The following is a 9,155-nucleotide window of genomic DNA, read 5'->3' as shown; positions in this document are numbered from 1 at the left end:
ATAGGTCAGCAGCTGCCACTGCTTGACCTCGAAACAACACATGCTCCCTGCTACTGAGGGTTCTGGTGCATGACAAAATTTCGCTGCTTTTACAGACGCTGGAGCATGTGCAATGCTGAATTCCCGTGAGTTGGAATGTCATGATATTAGGTGTATCTGCTGACCATTCTGATGCTGCAAATCCAGGCTGACAATGGAGTGGAGGAGCCTGAGTTGGAGAAGCAGAAAGGAAGGATGACAATGTGAAAGACACCGTATTGCCCTTGTATGAGGCCTAGCTGACGCAAGGGATTAGGAGTTGGACGGAAGTCTTGTTGCATTAGTTGGCTGCACCATTGCTTGTCTATGGGTTGGGTGATGCATAGTGATGATCGAGCATGCCCAGCTGAACACCTGTTCGGCTCAAGCATCTCAATGCTCGGCACGTGGCGTTACTCGGCTGAGTACCGCATGTGCTCGGGTGCCATGCTCGAGTGTCCTCCCCGCATGTTTCTTGGCTGCTACACAGCCAATAAACGTGCAGGTAAGTACTGCCCTCATTGTAATGCCAGTAGCCATGTTGGGTACTGCCATTACAGTGATTGGCTGGCTGTAACGCGTCGTCAGGTGCTATATAGCACCCGATGATGCATGTTCGGCTCATTTGCAATCAGGGAGAGCTGAGCATAGGAAGGGACAAAGAGTGTAGGGAGTGTAATTGAATATTTTTTTGTCCAAAAACGTTTCAGAGACCCAAAAGTCCTTGTAAGGACTATTGTGTGTGACAGCAGCAATATATGTTTGCAGCGCAACCTGCGCTAAATTGCTCAGTGTTAGGGAAAGCTGTGCATTGGAAGGGACAGACAGTGTACGAAGTGTAATAGGAAGATTTTTATACAAAAAACTGTTCAGAGACCCAAAAGTCCTTTTAAGGACTATTGTGTGTGACAGCAGCAATATATATATTTATCGCATCCTGCGCTAAATACCGTGTAAAAGACCACGGCAGACAGTTAAAATATTTGCGCCACATCTCCTGTGTAAAGTGTGCGCATCCCTAAAATATCAGTGACATCCAGTGTACTTTTTCTGTAGAAGGTGTCCTCTGAGGACAGTTAAATTCTCCGTGCCACATCCCCTGTCTAAAGTGTGCGCATCCAAAAATTATCTGTGACATCTAGTGTTCTTTTTCAATAGACGGTGTCTGCTGCGGACAGTGAGATTAGCTGCGCCACATCTCCAGTGTAAAGTGTGCGCATCCCTAAAATATCAGTGACATCCAGTGTACTTTTTCCGTAGACGGTGTCCACTGCGGACAGTTAAATTATCCGTGCCACATTTCCTGTGTAAAGTATGCGCATCCAAAAAATATCTGTGACATCCAGTGTACTTTTTCAATAGACGGTGTCCGCTGCAGACAGTGAGATTAGCTGCGCCACATCTCCAGGGTAAAGTGTGCGCATCCAAAATATATCTGTGACATCCAGTGTAATTTTCAATAGACAGTGTCCGCTACGGACAGTGAGATTAGCTGCGCCACATCTCCAGTGTAAAGTGTGCGCATTCCTAAAATATCAGTGGCATCCAGTGTACTTTTTCCGTAGACATTGTCCCCTTCTGCCAGTGGCCTTACCAGGGCCACAGTTGCAGTGTAAAGTGTGCGCTTCAAAAAAAATTCTGTGACATACATTGTACTTTTTCCATAGATGGTGTCCGCTGCTGACAGTGACCATACCAGGGCAACACTTGCAGTGTAACGTGTGCGCTTCAAAAATGTATCTGTGACATACATTGTAATTTTTCTGTAGACGGTTGTCCACTTCTGACAGTGATCATACCAGGGCCACACCTGCATTGTAACGTGTGCGCTTCAAAAATTTATCTGTGACATACAATGTAATTTTTTCGTAGACGGTGTCCGTTTCTGACAGTGACCTTACCAGGGCCACATCTGCAGTGTAACGTGTGCGCTTCCAAAAATTATCTGTGACATACAATGTAATTTTTCCATAGACGGTATCCGCTTCTGACAGTGAACTTACCAGGGCCACATCTGCAGTGTAACGTGTGAGCTTCAAAAATGTATGTGACATACAGTGTACTTTGTCAGCTTTGAAACCATACTCCCCCGGAACTGAAAGACTTTGGTTTCCCGAGAGCAGCTCGGCGGGTCATGGGAATAACGCCGCCAGATCTCCGGTCATCATCGTTTATGGTCAGAACTATGACGGTATCTGATCATCTTCGAACATCCGACTTTCGTTTTTGATTGATGAAAACATTCTTGGCAAATGCTTTCACTTTGGTTCGTCTTGCGCCGGTCCAAGAATTTCACCTCTAGCGGTGCAGTACGGATGTCCCTGGCCATCCCTCTTAATCATGGCCCCAGTTGCGAAAACCTACAAAATAGAACCGGAGTCCTATTCCATTATTTCTTGCTGAAGTATTCAAGCGTCCCGGCCTGCTTTGAACACTGCAAATTTTTTCAATGGTCAGCTAAGCAGCAGGCACTCTCCTATAATTTTTTAAATGGTTAGCTCAGCAGCAGGCACTCAACCATAATGTTTTAGAGGGTCAGCTCAGCAGCAGGCCCTAGCATATAATGTTTTAGAGGGTCAGCTCACCTGCAGGCCCTCACCTACAATCTTTTAGAGGGTCAGCTCACCAGCAGGACCTCACCTACAATCTTTTACAGGGTCAGCTCACCTGCGGGCCCTCACCTAATTTATACCTACAGTAATAAGTAATTTGTGCGCATGCTGCCTTGCTTGGATGTGACCCATTAATTAAATACATCGGGTAGTAATAAAGTGAAAGGAGCCCTAACACATTTTGCTAAATTCGATACCCAAACAATAGAACTACGGCTCCAATTATAAGTACAAAAATTCTCTTTATTAAATAAACACAATCACATTGTCATAAAAACAGCAGTAAACAGATATATTGTAGTGAGAAAAGACCCGTGGAGGACCGGGGGATCGACACACATGGGCTCAGATAAGTTAGTGAAGAGCGTCAGCCTCTATCGTAGGGACGGGCTGCACCTCAATGGGGAAGGAGCAGCTGTGTTGGGGAAGAAGATGGCTAGAAGGTTGGAGGAGTGTTTAAACTAGGGACTGGGGTGGAGGGTAATTACACTATAGAAGGGGAAGATAGTGCAGATAGAGACCGGGGGCAAGGTAGTGGGACTGGGGGAGAAATGGAAGGAGGGACAAGAACAGTTCAGAAGGAAAGGTGTAGGGTAAAAAATATACATAAACCTCTCATATGTATGTATACTAATGCCAGAAGCCTGGCTAATAAAACTGGTGAACTGGAATTAGTGATGTGTGAGGAGGACTATGACATAGTGGGAATAACTGAGACATGGCTGGATGATAGCTATGACTGGGCAGTTAATGTACAAGGTTACAGTCTGTTCAGAAAGGATCGTCAAAACCGGAGAGGTGGAGGGGTCTGCCTTTATGTAAAATCTTGTCTAAAGCCCACACTCCGTGAAGATATAAGTGAGGGACATGAACATGTGGAGTCACTATGGGTAGAGATACATGGAGCTAAAAACAACAATAAATTACTAATAGGAGTCTACTATAAACCACCTAATATACCAGAGTCCACAGAAAATCTACTACTAAACGAGATAGACAAGGCGGAAAATCATAATGAGGTGGTTATTATGGGGGACTTCAACTACCCAGATATAGACTGGGAAACTGAAACTTGTATATCTCATAAAGGAAACAGATTCTTGGCAATAACCAAAGACAATTATCTCTCCCAACTGGTTCAGGACCCGACTAGAGGGACGGCCATACTGGACTTAATATTAACCAATAGACCTGACAGAACAACAGACGTGCAGGTTGGGGGACACCTGGGAAATAGTGACCATAAAGTAATAACCTTCCAATTATCATTCAAAAGAGCGTTTCTACAGGGAGAAACAAAAATACCAAACTTCAAAAAAGCTAAATTTAGCCAACTAAGAGAGGCCATAGGCCTAACTAACTGGGACAAAGTCCTCAAAAATAAAAATACAGCCAAAAAATGGGATATCTTTAAAAACATCCTAAAATCTCATTGTGAGAGGTACATACCGTATGGGAATAAAAGGTTAAGGAACAAAAAGAAACCAATGTGGATAAACAGAACTGTAAAGAAAGCAATAAATGACAAAAAGAAAGCATATAAAACCCTAAAACAGGAGGGTAGCACGGAAGCACTGAAAAACTATAAGGAAAAAAACAGAACATGTAAAAAACAAATAAAAGCGGCCAAACTAGAGACCGAGAGATTAATTGCCAAAGAGAGAAAAACTAACCCTAAAATGTTCTTCAATTATATAAATGTTAAAAAGTATAAATCTGAAGGTGTCGGCCCTTTAAAGAGTAATGAGGGGGGAGTCGCAGAGAGCGACGAGGAGAAAGCAAAGCTGTTAAATATTTTTTTCTCCAATGTATTCACTGAGGAAAATAAACTGTCAGATGAAATGCTGAATGCTGAAATAAATTCGCCATTAAAAGTGTCCTGTCTGACCCAGGAAGAAGTACAACAGCGACTTAAAAAAATCAAAATAGACAAATCGCCAGGACCGGATGGCATACACCCCCGTATCCTAAGGGAATTAAGTAATGTCATAGCCAGACCCTTATTTCTGATATTTGCGGACTCTGTACTGACAGGGAATGTCCCACAGGATTGGCGCATGGCAAATGTGGTGCCAATATTCAAAAAGGGTCCAAAAACAGAGCCTGGAAACTATAGGCCGGTAAGTTTAACATCTGTTGTGGGTAAACTGTTTGAAGGTTTTCTGAGAGATGCTATGTTAGAGCATCTTATGGGAAATAAGCAAATAACGCCATATCAGCATGGCTTCGTGAGGGATCGGTCATGTCAAACTAATTTAATCAGTTTCTATGAGGAGGTAAGTACTAGACTTGACAGCGGCGAATCAATGGATGTCGTGTATCTGGACTTCTCCAAAGCATTTGACACTGTACCTCATAAAAGGTTAGTATATAAAATGAGAATGCTCGGACTCGGAGAAAACGTCTGTAAGTGGGTAAGTAACTGGCTCAATGATAGAAAACAGAGGGTGGTTATTAACGGTACATACTCAGATTGGGTCACTGTCACTAGTGGAGTACCTCAGGGGTCAGTATTGGGCCCTATTCTCTTCAATATATTTATTAATGATCTTGTAGAAGGCTTGCATAGTAAAATATCAATTTTCGCAGATGACACTAAACTGTGTAAAGTAATTAACACTGAAGAGGATAGTATACTACTACAGAGGGATCTGGATAGATTGGAGGCTTGGGCAGATAAGTGGCAGATGAGGTTTAACACTGAGAAATGTAAAGTTATGCACATGGGAAGGAATAATGCAAGTCACCCATACATACTAAATGGTAAAACACTCGGTAACACTGACATGGAAAAGGATCTAGGAATTTTAATAAACAGCAAACTAAGCTGCAAAAAACAGTGTCAGGCAGCGGCTGCCAAGGCCAATAAGATAATGGGTTGCATCAAAAGGGGCATAGATGCCCGTGATGAGAACATAGTCCTACTACTTTACAAATCACTGGTCAGACCACACATGGAGTACTGTGTACAGTTCTGGGCTCCTGTAAACAAGGCAGACATAGCAGAGCTGGAGAGGGTCCAGAGGAGGGCAACTAAAGTAATAACTGGAATGGGGCAACTACAGTACCCTGAAAGATTATCAAAATTAGGGTTATTCACGTTAGAAAAAAGACGACTGAGGGTAGATCTAATTACTATGTATAAATATATCAGGGGGCAGTACAGAGATCTATCCCATCATCTATTTATCCCCAGGACTGTGACTGTGACGAGGGGACATCCTCTGCGTTTGGAGGAAAGAAGGTTTGTACACAAACATAGAAAAGGGTTCTTTACGGTAAGAGCAGTGAGACTATGGAACTCTCTGCCTGAGGAGGTGGTGATGGTGAGTACAATAAAGGAATTCAAGAGGGGCCTGGATGTATTTCTGGAGTGTAATAATATTACAGGGTTTAGCTACTAGAGAGGGGTCGTTGATCCAGGGAGTTATTCTGATTGCCTGATTGGAGTCGGGAAGGAATTTTTTATTCCCCTAAAGTGAGGAAAATTGGCTTCTACCTCACAGGGTTTTTTTGCCTTCCTCTGGATCAACTTGTAGGATGACAGGCCGAACTGGATGGACAAATGTCTTTTTTCGGCCTTATGTACTATGTTACTATGTTACTATGTTACTATGTTTTGTACTTGCTTGGATGTGGTAGCTGTAGCCGTTTCTCAAGCTCCCTCTCCGGAATCGAACACGGATTCCCCCTTACCCGGGGTCACTGTGGTTGGCACTGAAAATAACATCGAAAGTTGATAGGGCAGACATCTGAATGGATCGTCGCTGTTACAGGGATGTGCGATTGGCCCCAGGTTATCTAGAGTCATCAATGCGGCAGCAGGCCCTCGCCCATAATGTTTTAGATGGTCAGATCAGCAGGCGCTTGCTCCAAATATTTTTGAGGGTCACCAGCAGGCCATCAATCATAATTTTTCAAGGCTGTGTATGATGCCCTCCATTATGTGTAACAAAGTGTGCATTGGAGTGCCGGTTCCTTGTAATTTTTTAGCAGCTCTTTCACTTAGTGCATAGGCTTTATAAGTGTAGGAGTCCCACTACCTTAACAATTGTACCACAATGTGAATGAGGCCCTCCTTTATATGATATACAGGTTGTATCGGAGTTCCTCTTCCTTGTAATTTTTGGCAGCACTTGCACTTTATATATAAGTAAATATACAGGAAAGAATGTTTCCTAACAATGTTTCCTCTAAAATTGATTTTATCTTCGGTTTTATGCGTATTATTGTCAGTCTGTAAAAGTGGCATACTACTCGGACAACATCGTTCCTAGCAGTGACCTGGGAGTCCAAGATACTTCCAGACATCCTCCCCATGCTTTTTCCGAACCATTTTGTTGGTGTTTGCATCAATTACTGACCTTTTCCTATGAACCAGGCACCCTCCCCTCTTCAGAGCAGTGGGTGCCTGGTTTCATGCTCTGGCTCTCCCATTGACTTCCATTGTGCTCGGCAGAGCACCCGAGCAGCCTGATGTGTTCGGCCTGAGCCCCCGAGCACCTGAGCACTATGGTGCTCGATCAACACTAGTGATGCAGCTTCATGTAGTTCAATAGTGCTGTGGTGGCTCCGTTTTGTGTTTGCATACCCACATGCAAAGCTTGCACAGGGCAATGATCTTGTCCACCTGCAGCGTGGAGAAAAACTGCTAGACACAACATACTTATGCAGAGTTAGAGGCAGCTGAGCTAGGCTTAGCTCTGGCACATTTTGGGCCTAACCTGCCCGCAGTGTCAGCGGCATCACCAAATCCCAAAGCAGACATGACCCTGGTTGTTCTTTGGTGCCACCATAACCCTTTGCCTTTGATGTTGCCTCCTCCTCCTCAGCACCCCGATCCGGTTTCCAGTTCCTGTCCAACACACAATCGTCGTCATACTCCTCACCCTCCCTGCCACTTTTATCAGACTATGAGATATCATTGGGCCCTCTGCATTTGCCCTGACTGTTACTGTCTCTACCTCCACTGCTAATACTGTTGCTGTGGGTGCCACATACATGGTGTCTGCAGCCTCCTCCTGAACCTCCTCCTCAATGCAGTAGAAATGCTGACTGCTCTCACACAACTAGGCAATAGGGAGACTCCCTTGACTAGCTGCTGTAAGGCGTGGTGAGGTTTTCTTTTAGGAAAAAGGAAGGCACCCCACTAGTAAAGGGCAGTAAAGACAGAGAGGACTCCTTTTCTGGGGCTGCAAGGAAGAGGAGAAGGAGCAATGTACGGTGTCAGATTCAGAAGTCACCTCCATGTCAACCTGCTGCGACTGAGAGGAGGAGTGAGCCATCCAATCCACAGTCTCATACTTGTTCTCCTTAACGATAATAAGGAGCCAATAGGGACAATTGCTGCCTACTACTACTACTACTACTACTACTTGTAGCTGGAGAGCTGAAATATGCATATTCAGAAAAAAACTTTATCTAGTGTAAAACACAAGTTGTCAACCTATAATCCAATTATTTCATACCACCCCCCTCTATCACATCAATATGAAGTGCCTGCAGATACATCAATAAGGATTTCAACCTAGTATTTCACATCACTCAGAGATGTAATTGTCCACTACCTTGTGTATTGTAAGACACTGTGTCATTGCAGAAAAAGTGTACACCGAACTACTCATTCCCATTTTCCCTAAACTAATTGCACAATAAACCCTAAATGGCGGCCCACAAATAGTCAGCAGTCTCTTCCTGCATATGTGCAGGGATCTATATCGGAGGGAGGACCAGTAGGAAAAAACAATGAACTTGGCTTGGACAAGCTGGGTCCAAACCAGGAGAGACAAAACCGCATCAAATCAGGAACCACCAGAGTCAGAACTGCCCCAAAGTCAATACCAGGAGAACAGACAGGGAAAATCAGAAATAGACAGATCCAATACAATACCAGGGTCCAAACCAGAAAGAAACATCAGAGTCCAAATCATCAGGAAAAGGTCAAGGTCCAAATCAGAAGTCAAGAATCCAGGAGATAATAACTCAGAATAAGGCTAGTAAGGCAATCCAGGAAGATAGATGGCGCTTCCTGAACCAAGAAGCACGGCCTTGTTGTCCTGACAACTAAATGCTGGCGGCACTGCCTGCTGATTAGTACACCAGCGGCAGAATGTGATACACATGCATGCTATTTTCGCAAACTTAAACAAAAATTGTTTTTGAATTGTGTGGAGATGCACTGACATGGATTTCGGCCTAGTATTTCACGTTATCACTCAGAGATGTAATCATTTACTACCCTGTGTATTGTAAGACCCATGGATGCTTTTTTCCCAAGCTTAAACCAAAACAAAAAAATATCAACTGTGTGGAATTGCGCTGACACGGATTTCGGCAAGTATTTCACGTTTTTTAGAGAGATTTATATGGCACACCAATTAAAGTTTCGTAATGCTTTTAATCCATTGTATAAACATGTAAAATATTTGATACAGTCAATTCATGTCCAGATTTTCTGTCTGTATACAAGTTTTTTTTATAAGGCCATATAATGTCCCAACGTTTCGGTCCCTTAGAGGACCTTCA

This window comes from Bufo bufo, chromosome 1, assembly GCF_905171765.1.
Source record: "Bufo bufo chromosome 1, aBufBuf1.1, whole genome shotgun sequence".
In the NCBI taxonomy this organism is placed as follows: Eukaryota; Metazoa; Chordata; class Amphibia; order Anura; family Bufonidae; genus Bufo; species Bufo bufo.
The sequence above is the reverse complement of the archived record's forward strand: the minus strand, read 5'-3'. Positions refer to the sequence as shown.